The sequence below is a fragment of the Tauraco erythrolophus genome, chromosome 7, assembly GCF_009769465.1.
Source record: "Tauraco erythrolophus isolate bTauEry1 chromosome 7, bTauEry1.pri, whole genome shotgun sequence".
In the NCBI taxonomy this organism is placed as follows: domain Eukaryota; kingdom Metazoa; phylum Chordata; class Aves; order Musophagiformes; family Musophagidae; genus Tauraco; species Tauraco erythrolophus.
The window spans coordinates 65196452-65218874 of record NC_141471.1 but is presented as its reverse complement, the minus strand read 5'-3'; positions in this window follow the sequence as shown (position 1 = coordinate 65218874).

The window sequence follows — 22423 nt, the reverse complement described above, 5'->3', positions numbered from 1 at the left end:
TACCTGCAGAAAATTGTGGGTCTGTTGGTACTCCATTATTAGTGTATATCACATCTCTCTTGAACTGCCAAACATGTTTCCAGAAGCCAAAGTCTCTCCTGGATTATACATTTCTTTTCCTGGATTTTTGCTGACTCCTTATGTGATTATAGCCATTCGACTGATTGTCAGCTGTGCATCAGTTTGTACATATTCAATACAAAAAATTTCAGCATCTGCTTCAGAGAAACTTGAAGATGAAATATTTACGTTGAACTGTGAAATTAATTTGGGAAAGAAGAGAAAGATACAATATAGCTTGGGCATTTGCTGAAACATCTTAGCTATGTGGTGGTTGCCTTAGATTGGAATAAGGACTAAGACCCATGAGTCCTCGAGGAATATGCTACCCAACGAAATTCTGAGTTGTTCTTTCTTTCACCTCATGAATATTTAATTACTTACACAAACTGCTTGTGGCAGGAGAAACTGAGTAGAGCAGGCTCATTGCGCATTATTTCTGGTGCGTGCGTTCACCCATTGAAAACCCCCCTTTCCAGCACAGATAGAACTTTTTCTAACTAGAGAAGTTTTCATTAAAACTGACAAATTCTCCCAAAATGCATGAAACTGATCAACATTTTCCAACAGATGTTGCTTTATGCAAAATACTTAATCTACCCAAAAAGATATTTTTAAAAATGACTGAGAAAACTGCAGGATATGATCCCATGGGTGCCATCCAGGAGTCAAAATTTACTATATATTCTCATCCACGTATGTGTAACCCTGAAAAAATTGAAAGAATTTTCTTTCTCTTCAATTCTTCCACAGTGCCACGACCCCCCGTGTGAATATGGAAAAAAAAAGTAAAATAAAAAGGTATTTTTTAGGTGAACACTTTGCTTAAAATAGGCAATGAAATATTTTGAGAGAAAAGTTTAAATTTACATTATTAATTTTGCACTGCAGTTCTTCAAAGTGCTTTTTGTAGACAATTAATATTTGAAAATGAAATTATTCTATTTCAAAATATATGCTGTTGGGCTTTTAGTATTTCCCTACGCATCAATGGTCGAATTTACTGCTTGCCACCCACAGCATATTTTTTGTTTACACCCTATTGAATGTCTGTGGAGACATCATGTCTGTTTTCAGAGACTTTGCTCTGCAAATATGCATCATGTCTACTACTGCAATGTGATGCTTTCAGTCTATTTAAATTTTTTAGCTGAGTAGTACGGATATGACCCTGTTTCTTATTTACAAAACTAAGCATCCATATTTTCTGATTTCAAAATTTGTTCTCCCCCACGCTTATTTTAGAAGAATATATACAAGCAAGAGAACATTTTCGAGTCCTTTGTCAAACCATCTTCTTCCTCTAGAAGGTTTATTCACCATTATTCAGAAGGAAATAACTTGCTCTTATTTATTTAATAATTATCCATAGCAATATTTTTATATAGTTACTAAATGGTGCATTATACATTGTTATTTTTGAGAAGTGAGTAAGCTTAGTTTTCAGCAGCAAAAAGAAAATTCAACTATGTCAGTTTTTACCAAAATGTCCAGAGAGCTAGGTGAGAACAGAAGGCTCTTTCTCATGAATTCAGAGGTTTTGGAAATTTTAGATCTCTAATTAGACGACATATGTGGTGGTGATTCCTGGAATAATAACCAGTTAATTCACCTTGACTGTTGTATTGCATCAGTGAAAGTCTGTCTGAGATTTCAGCCAGCGTGTTGGAAAGATTCTGATGTTTTACCTGATGTCTGTTACTGCTGCTTTTAAAAGCAATGCACACAACAACCTTTTCTCCAAAACAGAACTGGTCGTGGTATTACCGAACATGACAACAAACATGCTGGTGCCATTTGAAATTTCTGAAGGGCGTTTTTTTTAAAAAAAAATATTTTTGCAGTTTTTAATATTCAGGTAGGAGTTATCTATGATCGAACCACCACCTACCTTCTAAATGGTAAACATGATCAGGTTTCACTGAAAGCAAAATGGCAAAATGAGCTCAGAACTTGCAGCAGCTATCCCATGACTTTTTTTTTTAAATAAGAATTCATAAATTGGTCCAAATTAAGAGAAACGCCTTGTTATAGCAACAAGAGCTATCTTTTTTCCTCATGCAAAAGAGGAAAAAAAAAATAAAATCCATGTTCAAAGACATCAGATATTCATGTCTCAGCCTCCAAATCGTTTTACAAAAAAAAAACAAACCCACACTCATACCTTTGATCTCTCAGGGAAGAATACTTTTTAATCTCTGAAAAATTCTTTTCATCTTCATGGAAAAGGAAAAAACGTTCATGAAAAGCAAGTCCCAAAATATCTTTTCTTTAGGGGAGAGAGTAATTTGGGAGGAATGCCATCCGTGTTGATTTCCCCAGAATTGCTATTGTATTTATTGTATTTATTGTGCAGCTAAGAAAACTCGCCGTGGGTATGTTGGATCACCCCCTGTGATGCGGCAGTAGGCATAAAATCAGTGGCTTTCTGTAACTCCCCTGCTTAACATTCACCAGACAGGGAGAAGATCTAAATGTTAAAACCTGGCTCTGAAACACCACTGTCAACTTCCTGCCCTCCAATAAACGATCCAGAGCTGCTCCACATCAGGATGGAAATGTGTTAGGCACTAAAAACCACTGCTTGCATGACATCATTCCATAACAGATTACACTGTAATGTTAGGAACGTAATCATTAGCATTTAAACATGCATAAAATTTAATTAACCTACTTACCAGTTTGCTTAGAACTTTTGAAGGGCTACCTAGAGTCCTCTCTAAGCATTTTATTGCAGAGTTTTGGAAAGCTCACAAAAGAGAGAAGTTCACTGGGATTTTTCTCCCTAAAGCTGATGAGCCATGACAGATGAGCAGATGACCCGAGTTAATTATTATTGAATTCATTATTACTGCTTTGTTGTCACCCAGCTCAGCCAGGGTAAAATGATGACAGTAGGTATCTCATTAAAACAGCTGTTTCAATTATGTAGCGGCAAATATTTAAAAAGCGGCCCTTCCAAGTTTAAAGCTGTTAGCAAAGTTTGTTTGTGCTGGTTGTGCCAAGATTCTTTGACCGAAAAAGGAGGAGACAAATCTAGTGTCCATCTTCCTTGGTGGGGGTAGGCAAAGAGGGATGCTCAGCAGCGGAACATCAAAGGTTGAATACGAACTCCCTACACATTTCCAGAGTTTGCGTGTGAATTTGCGTTTTTCTCGTCTTTGGCTAAATTCAGTTTTGTTTACTGTGCCTCCCTTACGTTTAGACAGTGCCACAAACCAGCAGTGTTTATGTTGATTTCTTTCCAGCTGGAGGAAGTGATATGACTGCAAGGTTTGTTTTGGGTCTTTTGTTTTGGTATTTTTTTTTAACTGTTTATTTTTTACTGATCGATATTCCTATTTATTCGTTTTAAGCATCGGGGGTTTTATTCCCTCCTTCATAGACAAGAACAAGTCTTATTGCAGATGCTGTTTCAAAGTCTTTCAATTTTGCTCTCTAATAGGAGCAAAAAGTTTATTTTATTGCACTAACAATTTTGCATAGTCATGTTCAGCCCCTTAGAATCAGTGCATTTCTCTGCAACGGGTGCAACGATGTCTCTGTGTACTTGGGTTTTACGCTTTTCTGCTTTCATTTTGGTTACATTTCTTCAGAATGAGCACAAAACCACAAAGATGTTTGATGTTGACTTGACTTCTCAGAAGAACCATCCTACAGATTCAACCGTTCAGCCATTCTCAGAAGAACCATCCTACAGATTCAACCATTCAGCCATTCTCAGAAGAACCATCCTACAGATTCAACCGTTCAGCCATTCTCGGAAGAACATCCTCCAGCTTATTGGCTAATTACTGATTAAGACTTGTGTTCTGTAATAATATAATCACTCTGACAATTATATCATCAGCAATAACCTGAGAGTCATCACTGCTGTAGATCACCGAGTGTCCATTAAGACTGAGCCTGCACTTGGCCTAATGTATCTACCCATGCCAGTGGATAACTACCACCTGGAGTTATCCTGGAGTTGATTAGAGAGAACTGGGCACCTGAAGTTATCCTGGAGTTGATGAGAGAGGACACTGGGCACAAAACATCAGCATGCTGTCCCATCCTTGCAGCCCTGCAGATTTTAGAAAAGTGAACGCTGCTGAAGCAGTATGCTTCCTACTGACTACAGCTACCAAAGTCAGGATTTCTTCAACTTGTCCTGTTTCCCAACAGGAAGAATGGTGAAATGTAAAAGAGAGCCAAGGGTCTCAGATAGATAAATTCTACCCAGGTAGAACAAGAGAATTTTTGGCCACTTTATTGATTTATAGACACCCAACAGCCTAGTTTTAGCAGTTGTTGAATTGCAGGTGGCAAATTCTACACCAGTGAATACGCGGATTGTCTCAACTGCTTGAGCATGGTATGTCCCACATGTCCAGAAGTCATGCCTAGGGTAAGGATATCCACTCAAGGTAAGTTCTGTGTATCCAGACAGTGTTGGACTTCATGGAAATGGGCCAAATGTAATTAGTGCATGTAAAACATCCGATGTAGAAATATGAGAGCCCAATGACAGTCCCTCTGATGCTAGTTCAGAAGGAGCTTTATGAATGTTCCAACTGGTAGGAACACATAAGGGACGTCCTTTGAAACTTACTGTGCATAGGTTTTATTGCCAGCCCAAAGAAACTGGAAGAATGGTGTCTCCTGTTAGAAGGAAAGTCATGTACTTAATCAGGAGATAAAAAGGGCCATGTATAGTAACCTTAATCCTGAAAGCAGGACAGTCACTGCTGTTTTTCTCAAAAATAAGTGATTGCTATTTAAAAATAAGCTTTTGTCAGAGGCAAAACAAAGGCATATTTATAATTTTTCTTCATTTTTAGAGGAAAAAAGGCCCGTATAACTCCAGTTTGGCATGTGCTTGATTGTTAATTGTTTCTGTTTCAGAGAATCTAACGTAATTGCTGCTGAGTGGCTCTTTTTTCCCACTAGTCCTGTTTTGTCTCTTACGAGGTAAAAAGCATTCTTGGCCTTATTTTTTTTTTTTGCTAACCTATATATAAATTTTGTCACTGTAGTAAAGAGCTCTTACCAGGAGTCCAAGCATCTATGTTAATTATAGCTAGAGGATAAAGCTCTCTATTCATAAAAGTTATAGATGAAACTTGGGGGTGAGGGTTGCAGGTGTCATCATGTTGGAGCAGCTTTTGAGCTAAAAAAGAACATCTGAAGTCTTCGTTAGTAATTACAAATTTCCAAGTCTCATCATTCCATTTTCAGCCTTTGGGCACAAGTAAACATTCCAAGATGGATCTCAGCCACGTTCTTCTGTTTTCTCCACAGACTTCCCTATTTTAGTAGTTTTTAGTAGTAATCACAATTATTCATCTCTTACATGGTAGCAAACATGCTGGGCGTGTGTACTAAGTCCAAAGGGGTAGGAGAGCCTTTCCTATAGAATAGGAAAGAATTTGGCCCCATCTCATACAAGTTTTTGTCTCTGGGATCTCTCCCAACTGAATAGCACATGCAAAGCTTTCTTTCAAAGTAGAAAAAAATTGCTTGCTGCTTCTTGGTAGGAGATGCCACCAGTTTTATGGTTTTTTTTGTGGTTTGTTGGTTTTGGGGTTTTTTCTCTCCCAGGCCAATTCCCAAGAAATACAGATGTTTAGAAGCTCTGTAGAGAATGGTGAAATGTAAAAGAGAGCCAAGGGTCTCAGAAAGAACTCTCATCTCTGGCTTATATTTGGAAACCTGTGATTTTTGTGTGATTTCTCCCAGGAATCAACTCAATAGTTTTCTCTGATCTGAGTTTATTTGTTCCTACAGTAAAATACTGAAACTTCAAACTAGAATCTCAGGGTATAGTGCAGTAAGATGCAAAGCCATGGGATTTTGAACTAATTGTTAAGAAATTTAAAGAAAATCAAAAGATTTGGAGGGGGGGGGGTGTTGTTTCTTCGTTGTGTTTTTTTTTGTTGTTGTTGTTTGGTTTTTTTTTTTCTCTCTCTCTGTTTTGGGGTTTTTGTTTTGTTTCGGTTTGGGTTTTTTTTTTTTGGTTTTGCACTTTCCTCTTTGCTCTCCTCAGTTTCCCAGTTATGAAGTAGGGCTCTTATGGTCAGATAGGTATGTTTATTGGTAACTGGAATCTGGAATGTCATTATTTCTTATCTTAATTAGATTCAAAGCTGAAATCGGTATTAATTTTCAAGTTAAAAGTGGTTTTGAATAGTTTCATTCAGTCATACATGCACATTGATCTACAACTTGTGTTTTACCTGATACCATATTTTGTGCCCTTTCTTCGGTAAAACTTCCCATAATATTTTGGGTTGCATTTTTTTATTATTATCAAAGTAAATGAGTGAACAACCTGCTATATTATCCAATGTATCTGTCTTTTTTGCCATGACTGGCCTTTGCTTATAAATAAATAAATATATAGATAAATAAATAAATGAAGTATTTTGAACAATAAGCTCATCACATTAAGGCAGTTTTTTCTTCTCAGTCTTCATTAACTCCACTGATGAGTATTTGGCTATTGTTTTCCAGTGGTTTTATTCTGAAAGAATAGTGACCTGTAAGAGAAATTTTAAAAAATGCCTATGGGACTGAGAATTGTAAATCCCATTTCCAAAGCAATTTAGGAAGCATTCAGGCTCTCAGAAGTGTTGTCTTTAGGAGGCATGTCTTGGTTTAGCTTGAGTAAGTATCCGAAGGGCAAGCTCATCAGAATAAGTAACTCTGGTTTTAAAATCAGGTTTTATTTTTTGAGATACTCAGAATTTTATTCCTATAGTTTGAGTAGCATTTGTCTGAGTTTTATATTCTTATGTACAGGAAGAGGAAGGATGACCAAAACTTCACCCGCATTAGTATTTTCTTCTTTGATCACTGCACATTTGTTTGGTGCTAACTTGTCAGAGATTTTAGTGGCAGAGCAGTAATAGTGTGGAATGACTAGATCATTTGGTAGAAGTAGAAGATGCAATATTTAAAAATCAAACTGTTGTTGGTGGCACTCCTTTCTACTATTCTGTTGCTCCCCCTCTGCAAGGTTTGTTTTTACACGTTAGTGATGGTTTCAATCACTTTAGTAAAATATGTAAAAGTTGAGTCTGTTAACTTTTTACCAGTTAAAGCATTCAGTGTGTTGAGTAGGTTTTTATACCATATTTGCTGATTAAAGATAGCCCTCTTAGCTATGACCTCAAATGAGTCATGCTAATAAAGTTTAACCAAGCAACTTCCATCTTTCTCTCCCTGGCTGAGTGTTCACGTCAACTTTGCAGCTATCAAACATCACCTAAAATCTCAGATCAGAGCAGTTAAATGATGCCTGCCTCTATACGTCCTGTAAGACCTTTCATTTCTTAAATTTCTGAACTTTTTTAGAATTACTTCAATGTTTGTTTAAATTCACAGCTTTTAAAGTCAAATCTGAAGTTGGAAAGGTAGTCCCTATGTATCCCTGTTCCTTCCTCTGAAAGCTCTGGTAACCATCAGAATAACCATCATAATTTAGAATCTGGAGTGAGCCTCAGTTCCAATGCCCAAGTCCATAACTCAGGTTTAGGCCCATATCTACATGGGTTACAGTGTGAGCAGTTCTGCAGATTTCCAGTATTAGCAGCATGTTATACACTAGAACAGAACCTGTGCAAACACCCACCCACCAATTTGTATTCATACACAACTTTCACAGAAATATGAAATATCCTGAGGGCCAGGAAATTCCTAAGGAAAGGCATTCAGTACCTTGGAAAGTGTAACCCATCAACAGAGTTAAATACCTCTCTAGCAGTTTACTGCATGCTAAGCATGGAGAAATTGTCAACTTCAGTAGCTTCTATCTCAGATATTTTTTTCCTGGTGCTGTTTCTAGTTCGTGTTTCGATCATGTGCTGATTATGCTCCGTGACAGCCACTAGATCCCATGGAGTCACACTCCTTCACGGGGGCTGAGTGCATCCACCTTTGTCTCAGTATCATGTACTACAAGTATTCAGCATCTCAACCCTCTCTTCCCTTTTCTCTTTTCCTCCTCTCTCCCCCTCCTCTTGCTCCCCAGACAGTCCATTCTCCCAAGGAAGCAACCGTAGCAGAAGTCTCTCCTGATTCATTACCATTTCATAGCAAGAACCGTGCTTTGTAAAACTATAGGCAAGCACAAATGTTGAGGAAAGGACATAATACATGCAGATTTGTCATGAGTTTTGTAATTACCTTTGCATTCTTCAAGGAATCCCAGAAGCATAAGGAAGGAAGGAAGTAGTGTTGGTTTGGCCCCAGATGACTTTAAAACTATGGTGCATTGCATTGCAGGATTCTATTAATAATTAAACTATCTGTCACTTACCAACAACATACATTCCAAATTAAATTTAAGCAAAAGGGGAAAAAAAAGATCATTTGGGACTGAATTAGCGGGCTTCAGAGAGAAATAAATAATAATCAAACATCTGTGTTCTAAATAGTACGTGCTTTATCAGACAAACAACTGTTACCATCTCATTGTATAAAAATGGCTTGGGGAAAACACCGTAGCTCAAAAGCAAAGTCTCAGTTAGAAAAGGAAAAAAAAAAAGTTCATTAACAAGTCAGGAAGTGATTGAAAGTTGCCATGTTGCTATATTGCCTTTTCCCTCCATTGTCTGCCAGCAGTAAAAACGTATTTATTTTAGTGCTCGATTCAGTGGACAAATGACAACTCCAAAGCTAAGGAAAAAATGCTAATGGCAAACATTCACAAAATACAGCAGCTGAAGCTTCCAAATATTCTGAGCATCGAAATAGGATCCCATCTTCCCTACTTGCTGAGTTTTCAAGCACCTTGTCTCCCATGAAGGCTACAGGGTTTATTTTTGCAAGGGAGCAGATAAAGGATACTGAATTAACAAAGAGGTGAAGAGGGAGAACTCACTGTTACCTCCTTGCTGCCAAGGCATGCTGCTGACCAGACACTAACATATTGCTAACATGCACGAGGAGGAAGAAATGGCTCAAATAAAACAGTACTAAATAACAATGCAGTACACTAATTAGCTTAGTCAATTATTTCAAAATGCATAGGCTATTTTTGTCCTTCCTCCTCTCCTTACACTCATCTCTCCACCTCTTGGAAGCCATTGGGATAGCGTGAGATTGCAGGATAATAAACCGAATGAACTCATCATTTGGACCGTAACAGGATGACTTTCTGTGTGTCTCCTACCATCTCACACCCTTTCCCCACACCAAATCACATTCTTGACTGTATCTCTGTAACTGAGGAACAGCAGTGGATAGCTACAAATGATCCGTGGCAAGATCACACACGAAAATTTGATGATGGTTTAGAAAAAGCCTTGAATATTTCATATTATTTTTAGGAAGGTTTTTTCACTCTTTCCCCAAACTCCGGCACTTGGTTGCTGCTGTGCCTTCGTGTCTGCAGGTCAGGATTCTGCTACCTTTTGAGCAGGCGGCTGTCTCTTTGTCTACTCCTTAGGTAACTGTGTTAAAATATCCTATTCCAGCTGTAACACTTGTTTTACAAGAGCCCTGGTTTTGTCTGACACAATATGGAACAACATTTGTCATTCGTTATCAGGGGTGATATATTTGTTAGCCTGCAGAGAAACATCTGCTGTGCTTTAATCTCTAGTGTGCAGGCCAATATTCATAGGATACAGCTGCATAAAATCACAGTATTAGATGGGGCTGTCCAGTCTGACATGAAGGCTAGCTGGCAGGCAGACAGAAACAGATTTTATTATCTGCCTTTTACATATTTATTTATGTCAAATATTTCTGAGAATCCATACATTATAGCCTTTTTTATGCATTGTTGTTTTGCAGTGACAAGTCATCGACAGCCAAATGAGAAATTTATGTTACATATTTAATATGGACATCTGAATGATTATCAAATCTATAGAAGCCAAGCCTGCCCAATCACCCCTAAATAATGGATGAGAAGTGGATGTGACTCAATTTGTTCAGTATAAAACCTAGACGACCTCTGTCTCTCATTTCATCACTGCGGCACTGTCATTATTTGCTTCTATTCATCTCACTTGGCATCACTCAATAAAATCTGCACATGATAAAGAGAATAACCTTGGTCAATAGTAAGAATGCAGGGGGAGGAAAAATGATCATTTCCTCTCCTCACAGGTGTGGTGCCATGATGTATGCCATCATGGCTGCATGAACTCCACAAGGATACTGGTATGTAGTCGTAATAAAAGAGGAGACAAAAACTTTAATGAGATGGTTGGATGTAGGGAGGAGGGATGGGCTGGATTAATGTCCTTTCATTTAGTTTGTGGATTTATGGTGAGGAAATTTTTAAGAGGGATTTAAAACAGAAGAAAAAAGCCACTGGAAATATGGCTTTATTTAAAATAATTGCAGAAACATTCTTGCAAGGGAAAGATGATGTTAGTATGTTGTAGAAGTCGCAACAAATTCCTCTGCTGTTATCCAGCAGAGGTTTGATGGCCTCATTAAATATGTTTTTCATCGAGACTACCAAAGAAGGACTTGTAAGAACAGCCTATGTTAAAATTACAGGTCGTTGTAAAAATCTGTTCAAAGAGGAAAGAGAGACTCTGAGTCATGCAGATCAGATTTTGAAAGTAAATCACTTTCTTTGAAAATATTTCAGTAGCACTGCCTGGTCATCTTGAAAGCTTCATGTCTAACATTATATATTCACATTCTTTTGCAAAGATCTCATAGTTGGGTTGATACGTCAATAAGGAATGACAAAGATAGGAAGGCTTCTGGTCACAGAAATGTCCAAAACCTATAACTGGATTTCATGATAGCAAGGAAGATGACTTATGTCATGCTCTAATAACTCAGTAGAGCACACTGTAATTTTACAACTCATTATTCATACAAATATCCTACAAAAGAGTGACAAAAATGGACAAAGCTGTAGAAGGTTGCAGTGAAAAATGATAGGAACAGAAGGTTAGGAGGGATGTAAAGAATAGGAAACGGTAAGCAAAAAGCAGCCAGAACTGGGCTGCAGTGTGCTCATTAAAGATTGGGTTACTGCTGCATTGAAAAAAGGAACGGAGTCAGGGAGTCTGGGGATGTTGGTTAGACAGTTGCAGACTGTGAGTGTAGAAGCAGCAGCACAGTAACAATCTGCAAGTTTGGAAGAGATGAGTAAGAAGCATATAGAAACTTGGCAGTGAAAGGAAAAAGGGAACCATGAGAGCGTAAGGGGAGATGAGATGGTATCAGGCCTAAACGTACGTGTAGCATTGAATTCAGAGACTGAAAAGGAGCACAGGAGCAGCCTCGTGTGTTGTGGCTTTATACGAGTGAGAAGGGCCTGAAGTGGCTCTGCACGTTCATGCTATGCAGACATTTATCGTGGAGTTGTCGAGTTTTTTTCTCAAGTGGTTCAGCAGAGCGAGTCACGAGTCGGCGTCACACGTAAGGGGAGCTGGCACTTGGCAGCCCTGCAGAGCGAAGCAGCCTGACGTGCAAAGAGGAAATTGCAGTTGGCTTGGAAGCAATTTGAGATGAAGAGAAGAGGCTCACAGTTGAGGATAATGTTGGAAATGCAGCTACCTTACCAAAGAGGAGCATTGCCTGCTTCAGCCAGAGCTAGCTGCAGAGGATGAGGTGGAAGGGTCAAAATGCATCTGGCAGAAGGGGAGGAAACAGGGACCATTAGAATCAGAGAGAAGCTGCAGATACCACCATGAGAAAACTGAGGTGAATTACAAAATAACTTGGCAAATGTGGGAAAAGAAGCAAGGAAAAGGGAAATCACGGCTTTGGTGAATGTCTAGAGAAAAAGACAAAAATTTAGCAAGCTGTTCACCTATATTCAACTAAACTAGCAAGGAAGTGAAAGATGCTGCAGTGTGGAAGATCAGCTTCTGTGAATGCTTCACGAAAATAAGAGGGTGTGAAGGTCAGCAAGGGAGGCCAAGGCCTAGCTGGAATGTTAGAGTTGTAAAGCTAGTAACAAAAATGGGACAAGTAATGAAAGAGTATTTGGTGAGACTCTCCAGAGACGGAACACGCCAGAGGAAATAATAATATTTAGATGAGAAAATTAGGTTAAATGCTTAGCTATGTGGGCAGGTGATGGTATGGGTCTTTTAAGAAGGGGAGGATTTTGAGTTCTTGAAATGCAGTAGATGCTGCCATAGATGATAGCTGTTACCTGAAGCAGGAGCCAGGGACTAGTAAGTAAAGTGCAGGTTGAGTACAGAGTTTAAAAACTGCTTTTTAATGAAGTAAAGATCAGAGAGAACTCAGCTGTAGGATATCTGTGGGGGGTGAGGACATTGGAAGAATTCTCTATATTAGAAAGTGAAACAAGATGCTGAGTCACAGAGGGAGATAAGGTTGAGGAAGGCATGAGAATTTTCTCATTTCTTAGAAATTGTAAGAAATTAAATACATAATTTGCAGATGAATGGATCAAATTCCTCTTAAAAAATGTAATGAATAGTGGAAATAGAAATTGTGAAGGAAGATTAAAATAATGGGAAATATTGAACCAACAACACAGAACTTCTGCAAAAATCTCTTACTTTTGTTTAATGGGGCAAAAATATCTCTAGAAGTATATTGAGGTCCCTGAGCTTCAACATTAGATTTATTTATTTCCTTTTCTCCATATGGACAAGGTCATCCTACTATCAAAAGTGAAAATTAATGTCAAAATTAAAAAGATATCACTTTCCTTCTTCTCACCCCTCTACATATATAGATGCTAGTGGTGTCTGCAGGTTGAAATAATAGGGGCAAATTAAAAAAAATATATGTGACATGATCGGTTGTCCAGGACTGTGTTCAGATAAGAGCTTTTGTTTTGTTTCTTGTCAGAACTACAGAAATCAACTTGACAAGACATGCCAGCGTATTCAGGAATTATCTGCGAGAACCACATGCGAAGGCAGCGCCAGTTAGGAGCGGTGAATTTCTTGAAATCATTTGCGATGGTCATGAGCAATGTGAAATCATTGTAATCTTGAAATCATTTGTGATGGTCATGAGCAATGTGAAATCATTGTAATCTTGAAATCATTTGTGATGGTCATGAGCAATGTGAAATCATTGTAATCTTGAAATCATTTGTGATGGTCATGAGCAACGTGATTGTTTCCCCAGCCTTTTGAAGGATTTGTGCCGTAAAGCTAACGCTGGCAATAAAGAACCCGTGTCTATCTGTTAATCGGGTTGGAGATGGCAGCTGTTTCACATCAAGAGAATTTTAAGAAAAAAAGCAAAATAAAATACAAGACAGCCAGAGAAAGGAAAATTCTATTCTTTGTCAGAGGCTAAAATTAATCGTGGTGATTTAACCAATTCCAACGAAGACCTTTGTGTACACGGAACAGATAGTGGGGAATATTGTGTTTCATTGATGAAGCATTGATACAATCAGCTTCAGGACTCACTGAATGCCTTGATATCCTTTCTAATTCCTTTACTCTTCAAAGTCTCTAAAACATTGGAGAAATTTACAGTGTTGTCCTTTGTTGCAGCCTTCAGAACAGCATTAATTATTGTGGCTTTTTCTCTTAGTGTTATAGAAGGATAAAGGATAAAGGTTATTAGATATTATCTTCCTGTCATTTAAAGGAGGTGGGGTTTTTTAATTCCAGCAGAACATTTCTGTGGTTTATTCTAAATGTTTCTTCATTTATGTGCTGACCCAATGAAGTAGGAGAAAGGACACTTCTATCTTTTAGCTTAGAGGAAGAAGAAGAGTCCAAAAGAGCTCTGAAGCAAAATGTAGCGTTTCAGCGAGGGAAATCCTGTCTCTTTGCAGCCAGTAAGAGTTTTTCTGTTGACTTCAGCAGAGCCTAGATTTAACCCCCTGTGCCTAAGGAAGACCTGTGATGTGTTGCTTCAGATCTGAGCAGCTCCAACAAAGGCTTCTTATGTTGGTTTCATCACACCAGGTCAACACATGATGTTCTGGTTTTGGTGCTCACCATTCAAAGACTGTACAGGATGCCATTTTATTATTTTATTAAAGAATATTATTTGATTCTAGCAAAAATAAAGGTGAGTACTTAATGTAGTCATTATACCTTTTCCTTCCTTACCCCAAAGCAGCTCTCTGGTTTCTCTGTGTTGAGGGACTGTGAATTTTATAGGTAAATGATGAATTGTAGAACCATATCATAATAATGTCTCTCTGCCTAACACATCTAGTGGGTGTCTTGCAATTTTGAGGCTCATCCTACTCTTCAAGAAGCCTCAACCAGGCTAAATAATCAACCTCTCAATATTTTATCTTTTTACTTCCACACATTGCACCCAGTCAAAGGCCAAGACACGGTACGATTATAACGTACCGACAACTTCCCTGTACACTGAAACATTAGCAGTTCTCAGTCTTATAATATCAGATATAGCAGGCTTTAGCTGGAACTTTAAATGTATAACAGTAGGAAGGGCCTGGGCTTGCTCTTCACTGGGATCCACAACAGATTTTTAGTCCATGAATGTCTCAAGATCACAGACTTGAGGTTCACGGTGGTTTTTGATTTTTTAAACAGAGCTTTAGTGACTCTCTCTAGGCTTTGTGGAATTGGACAAAGGCACCTGGTTTATACAGATGTAGGGAAGTGAATAAATAGTCCAAATAAAAATCTTAAACACTCATCAAGAATTTCCTGAAATATTTCCTCAGTAACATGTTTGACACATATTTGCACTTATTTACTCATGCACGTGAAATATGTGGCGATGAATATCTGCATTGTGCTGCATCTTTGTACATTTACCACGTACTCATTAAAATTGCCAAAAAATTACAAAGAATATCACAAACACAGTCTCTGCAGAGGAAAAAAAATGAAGCAAAGGTCAATATATGTTGCCAACATACAAGATTTTATCTTATAAGTTGCTAAACAAAGTTAATATATGTTATATTAACATATATATTAATATATTAACATATAATAATATATTATAATAATATATTATATAATAATATATAAAATAATATATTGATATATTAACATATATATGTTAATATACGTTATGGTTGCAGAAACACACCTTGGTTAAACGCTTAAAGCCACTGGTAACGTTTGACCTTTTCTTTTTGTCACAATCATCTAGGGTGCATTAATTAATGCATTTATATGTTTTTAGGTACATTCAGATATTTTGTTGTGTCTTTTTTTTTTTACTCGAAAGAAATGTGTTTCTTTTTGTTTTCCTGTTTTGTACCACTCTGTTCCTTAGTGAAGCTAGCTGCAGCTGTTACTGTAGCTGAATACATGGGCAATTATTTTCAAACAGCTGGAAACTTTTTAAGGCTCATTTTTCTGCTCTGTGAGGTATTAGTAGGTAGCTCTTCTTTAATGATGGATTGCATGGCCCTGCCTGAAGACTACCTCCTTTTTCCATCTTCTTTTGCTTATACTTAACAGTGAAAAGGTCTGTAACTTGACTCACCCAACTATCAGGTTCCACACAGGAGCCTCACTATTTGGCAAATTATTTGCCTTTGTTGCATTCATTTTGTTTATAAAATACTAATTACCTCTTTATTGTTTGAAGAGATTAAAAGTTAATAGGAGAAACTAAATAAACAGAATGCCATTCTGCACAAACTATATAAGCTGGTAATTAATTTCTGGCCTCCTCTGAGCTAATTAACTCATATAAAGAAATGAAGTTAATGAACCATAATTCTAGTCATACAAGTGTAGATACAAGCAGTTTGACTTAATGAATTAATAAGATATTTCTTTTCTTAGAGGTTTTTCAATTGTGTTCCTAGTTTGTAGGCCTTCTTAATGTTTCTTTCTGGCTAAAATATTTAATAAATCGCGGGGCAACCTGGAGATGGGACTTCACAAATTTTACTGTCATGTAGGAGACCACAATTTCCGCGCAAACAGGGAATTCTAGTTCAGCTGGGTGATGAATCTTTGATACACAACAGTGATGCTTTATTCTGACTGGAAGTGATGCAGTAACCATCTTAGACTGAGAAGTAACAGTTTTCAAAAATGCAGTTACTTTGCTTTATCTGGATGAAAGAGCAAAGAAAAATGAAATAATTAATAATTATAATGATATCCCTTTGAGTGAAAGGATCGATTGTTAGTTTAGATTGCTGAAAACCTCATTTCTATCAGTATTTCATCTGGAATCCGCACTGCTACGGGAGCATGCTGTCATCAAAACATGAGTGGGATGTATAATTCTTAGCTAATCCTGCAAAAAAGATTGTTTATCTCATGTTCCCTGATTTCTTCTGGAAATAAGACTTATTTTGCTTGTTTTGTCACAGCACCAATACGATGTTAGTTTTTACCGGACTACTTTATCAAATGGACCCTGTCCTAAAGAAAATAATTTTTCCAATGGAAATACCCATGGAAAACCCTCTCTCTATGGCTGTGATTTGCGAGCCATCCCCTCTACAAAACTTTGCTGTGATGTTGCTAATACTCCCCCAAGCAGAGTCGAGTCTTATGCATTTATGAAGCATAAAACAAACAAACTTACATGGAGTACAGTTTTCTGCAAGACTGATTTTCCATTCTTACTGGTTTTCTCTCACTTCATGAGAGGAAACATGATTGTATAGATTACTTTCTTCTTAATATTTTACAAACGTTTTAGGATTATTTATTGATAAACAGTCTTCGAAACGTGCTGCTCCTAAAATTTTAAGAAGAAGAACCTAAGCAGAGGAAAAAAAAAAATCAACATTTTGAGGTTGATTTTCCCCTTCACTATGGGAATACAGAACATATTTGGGCATCTGTTTTGAAGCTTGGATCTTCATGAATAAGTGAAAGTTTTCTGTTAATATCTGATGGATTTTCATCTCGATTATTTCATAGTGAGAAAATAAAATAGCAGGTAAAAAGTCTTTACATAATTCTCCAACCACACTGCTCTATATACATGTGTTAATTGTTTCTTTTTCCTTTTAGATGAAAACTTCTCTTATCCTATTATTTTCAACATCTCGTTTAACTAAGTGTCAGCAGTCTCTCTTCCAGACCTTTGACCTTGGATTGTGACCAGGTGATCAATTTTGTTTTCCTTGGGCCTGAAAGCACAGCTGACGCAGCTTTAGAAATGTATTTCATCTTGATTTAGTAACTTTCATTTATCCATCTCTATTATTTACTTAGATGTTAAGAGTACATCTTTTCTGGGCTATTTGTTTCTAATTGATGAGGTAGACATACATAAACATGTCGCAGTCACTGAAAGCACACAGTGCCTGGCTGCTGATAGTCTGTACCTAAAATGACCAGGTTTCTTTAGATTAAAAAAATCTCTTATATGACCATGAGAGCACTTGTTATTCATGAAAACAACGGCTGCTTAGTACCAGCATGCAATCTAATTAAAAAGCAAGATTCCAATAAAACCTTTTTCAAAGCAATTGGTCAAAATAAAACCCATGAAGGAAAACTTAAGCACGGTGAAACATGTAGCTAAAGAAAATATTGGTGCACTATTACAGTATATTATTCTCAAATAAGAATGTAATTTCATCTTTTCAGTTCCTGAGTCTTTTATGATTCTGTCATGCTGACTGTTGCAGATTCTAATTATATAGGTTCAAATATTCTGTCTATTCAAACCCCCACACAGCAGACTCAGATCATTGGCTATATCACATGAGATGATATTTTACAGGTACATTCCATGTATAGCCCATATGTGGAAGATACCTGCAAGGAAAATGCCACAGGACCTTTTTGGGTAGGCAACAGCATTCATTCGGAGCATAAATAATAAGATATCACGTATTATCACAAGGCTCAATTTGAGCCCTCAAGATAAGTGCTCATTTCACCTAGAAAGAATATTTGCTTATTTATGGAAGGAGGGTAGGCTGGTGCCCTAGCTGAACACACAGGGGTTTTAGGAAACAGGCTTATTTTTGTCCTTAATTCTTCATAATGGTCTGTGACATGCCAATGGTTAAAAACTCACATCCTGTCTTACAAGCTCACTGTACTTTCTCAAGGACAATCAATAGAGTGCTATCCAGAGCAGCATCCAACTATAACCAGGTGCATCACAGTATTTTTGAATGATCTCTTCTTTGCCAAGTCAAATTCTTGTCTTTTCCAGACAAGCCAAAACCAGAAAGTTCAGACATTGTCAAAGTTCATGCTTGATTAGGAACTGAGCTGAGGAATATATCATGCTCTAAAGGATTCTGATCAAGAAACTACTAAATTATTCTGTTTTGTAGGCTTCACTGCCACTAGATTCCTGCTATAAAATGCTTCTGATCCTTCTGCCTTTAAGCTTTTTTGAGATGCATCATAGTGCTAGAAATATGTTATACTGGGCATGGTTATGCTCAGAGCTTGAACTACAGGTTTTGGAAGCCTAGTTTCATTTTTAAATGACAACTTTCAAACGTTTATATGTATTATAGCTAATCTTGTCTTCCTTCGGGAAAGGATATGTTTTCAACATGTGTTAATGAAAAGTATGAAAAATCATCCTGTTAATGGATAAAAGTAGATTCTAGAGTACTTGAGAGAAACGACCTGTACAAGATAAAATTGAACTATGGCTTCCTGTCTACACTATGAACTAACATAATGGTGTTCTGCTCTGAGCTTATATCTTTTTTCTTTTGTTTGTTTGTAGGCTTATTGATTATTATTATACTACTACTATAGTATTATACTACTATATTATTATATAGCTACTTGATTATTATTAAAGTTTAAACCCTATGTTTAAGACTATGTAAGTTAATACTCTTGGATTAACTTTTAACTTATATTGTTTTTCTAGTCTGTAATCAGATAATCTATGAGCAGGACTGTCCAATAACTTAATTTTAGGATTTTTAAAAATTATCTAATAACTTTTAATATTCCCAGCTCTTATTTGGGTGATAAAAAGAATTATTTCGTATTTCACGTCTTATGCTGCGGTCTTTATAGTCTGTTCTACTGTCAGGTATGTGACATACAAGTGTTTAGATACTTTCATTCTGTATAATTTTACAACTTTTGATTACCATATTCCTTTACCAATGGCTGGCCATCTTCCAGGTTGGATGAGGCTTTGGGCAACTTGGTGTAGTGGAGGGTTTCCCTGCCCATGGCAGGGGGGTTGGAACTAGATGATCTTTGAGGTCCCTTCCAACCCAACCATTCTATGATTCTATGATTCTATGATTCTATGATTCTATGAGTCTATGATTCTATGATGATGGGGGAGCATTTGCATTCTAGCAACGATGAAGGTCAAGCTGGCAAAAGCAGCTACCTAGAACCCTGGCAGGCTTTTTCCACCATGGTTCATGCAACAGTGGACATGCATGTGTTAGCATGCTAAAAATAAAACCATGGTTATGACCATTACCTGGAGGACATAGTTTTAGCAAAATAAACTGCTGGTAGAAGATAGCTTTAGTGACATACACATATTAATGCTGAGATATAAATCACAGGGTCCTTCCGCATTTTCATTATCTTCCTCTGAGGATTTACTGTGCTATAAATGAGATTCTATAGGAAATCCACCCGTATATAACAATTTATAGTGTGATGTCAGGCATACAAGGATTAACACTGAAATCATTATATCTATATTTTAATCATAGTTGTAATCAATTACAGTTACGTAATTTTGATTTCTCTCAGTCCATTTTTAATACACTGTGATTGCTGTATTAATACTTTTTTTGGTGTTGAGAGGAATAGCAAATTGTTTCTTAAATTAGAGAAAGAAAAACATTGAATTCTTAAGCAGATAAAAAAGGCTTAAATACATCGTGATTAAACCATATGTCTTGTACGATCATCTCTTAAGTACGATAAGTCTTTACAGATGTACTGACCTCTTGGATTCCACAGCACAAATGAATCCCATTGCAACTGTGATATATTAATATTTGTCAAAGTCCTCCAAATTGAAAAGATTTTCTTTTCCTAGTACATGGGATTGCTTAGCTGAAAATTAAAGTTCTTGTACAAACAGAGTTGACATTTTGTTGCCTTCTATTCTGGAGAAATTACTCCCTCCTTCTGTTAGTATTTATCGTGTTTCATTTTTAATAGCATGAGAACAACCCTGGCATGTTCATAGTTGTTGGAAAGTGTTCCTTGCATCTTTGGGTGTGAATGTAGCTGAGATCACCTAAGCATCCTAAAGAGCAACTCACCTGCATGCGTAGCTTCTCTGGCATAAAAAGAAGAATAGAACATGAGACATTACTATTTTAACGCTTTTCACTTCGTTATTCTGTTTCAGTGGCTAGTTCGATCACCAGACAATTTATTTGGAGATTTTCTTTGTCTTGGACATGCCCTGGAACATTGTTTTACCTTTGTAATAGTGCCATTTGTGGGGGTTGTCTTCGATTCGAGAGTTAGAAGAATAGGGATAGAAATCATGTCTGTCGTTGCTACTGTTGCAGGCTCTCTGCGATAAAAGAACATGTCGTGACAGCTGACCTTCAAACAGCAGAAAGCAGGTATCTTTGAAATATAAATAATATGGACTGATTTCGGAAAACTGAAGTTTGCAATCAAAAGAACAGCCAGCTCGCTCATCCAGTCCACCATAAAACAGACTAATTCAGCCCCTAATCTTTAACTCGTGGAAACTAGCTAAAATGAAACAGGTAAGCCTGAAGCTTCTAAAATAATTGAGTTAATGCAAACACCAGGCAGAGCTCATTTTCAAGCATTTTCTGAAATTCACACATAAAAGTGGCTATGGGGAAATATACCATCATTTAAGTTTTATCCCCTAAGCATTTGGTTTTTGGGGTCATCCTCCAAGCCTTCATACTGAATTAACGGACATTATTTTGTTTTTAAACAGTGATATTTTGGGCTTTAAGTCTTGCACCTTTACATATTTCTTTACACTGCAATTCTGACTTTTTAATCTTTTTTGAACTGAACAATGAGGTTTTTTTAGATCATATTTTTCTTTAAGAAAAACAGCAATTTTTGTGGGATTCGGAATGAACTTTCAATACTGCACTGCAGGAGACCTAAATTAAGGAACTAGAAAACGGAGTTACTGTCTATATAAAGAAATATCTGCCTTGAACATACAAGGGGTGAATGTTGGAAAATTTAATTCCCAACAGAAAATGGAAAGTTATCAGAAGATTGTGGATTCTGTGACTGTTTCTGCATAGTATGCAAGAGTCACAAGTCTGTGGGAACAAGTAAGGCAATTTGTGAGCTAAAGCTTTGAATTAATAATTCTGCATTTAGTGGTGTAATTGCGATGAATAAAGCAGAGAATAACATTTTGTGTTGATATAACAAAAGACTCTTATGGTCTGACAAACACAAGTGATTTTTCTAAAATGATGGGTATACTGGAACATACACAATGACTAAATTACATCTCTAGGATGAGAGAGTGCATAGAGTAGCAAAGTGCATTTACAAAAATAAAGTATCTGATATCTTTTAGCAGGTGGATGATAAGCATAAATAGGGAAGGACAATCACATATGGCAAAATAAGACATACGTAGTATAAATATCAGGTTACTGAATGCATTTTATGTATTAAGTTCTGCAAAATTCTTCTTAATTCAGGTTAGTGCAGCTATTGTACACTGAGAGAGAATCTGCAGTAGCCCTGTCAGTTATCCCAATGATCACCTGTCCTCCCTGTTAAAAATATTTGTGTGGCTTTTAATTTGAACTTGCCTAGTTCTGGTTCCCAGCTTTCTCAGAAAGAAGGAGTGGGGAGAAACAAAGCAACCCACCCTCTCCCAGCTTTCCCTGCAAAAGTCAGCTGTTAGCAGAAAATCTCTGTCAAGTTATGCTTAAATAGAGTGCCATAGATGCAACATTTTAAAAGATATCTCTATGTCTTTCTATGTGTCTCTCAAAAACCATCACCAAAAACTGTCCATGGAGAAAGGCCAGTGGATGTGCTGTATGCTGTGAAAGTGGAGGATAGCTGTCAGGTGTTTAAGATGAAAATAAACACAGAAGTAAAAATTCCCTTTTCACTTGGTTCCCCAGACACGAGCGGACCAAAGTAACAATGACAATGAGAAGTAACTTTGCTTCAATAATCTTCCCAGAAGATGTGTGGTTGCTGTGGAGATCGATGGGATCCCACAGCAAGAGCATTGCCTTGTTATGTGGTGTGGAGCCATTTCTCTGGATTTGTAATTTGGGTACCAGGAAGCAGACTGAATATAGATGGTTAATTCCTAATAGAGTTTAATACTTTGTGAGAGATGGATAAATTATATATACCATATAATAATCAGGCTATAATAAGCCTGATATCCCTATAGCCTTATATCCCTATATATATTATATATATTATTATATATTATATTATTATATACCTTCTGGCATTTATTACAGCCGTTAGAAGACAAGAGAAAGCCATGATAAACTACTCATGACCGTAGCTGTGCTGCATATTGTATACGTGTGTGA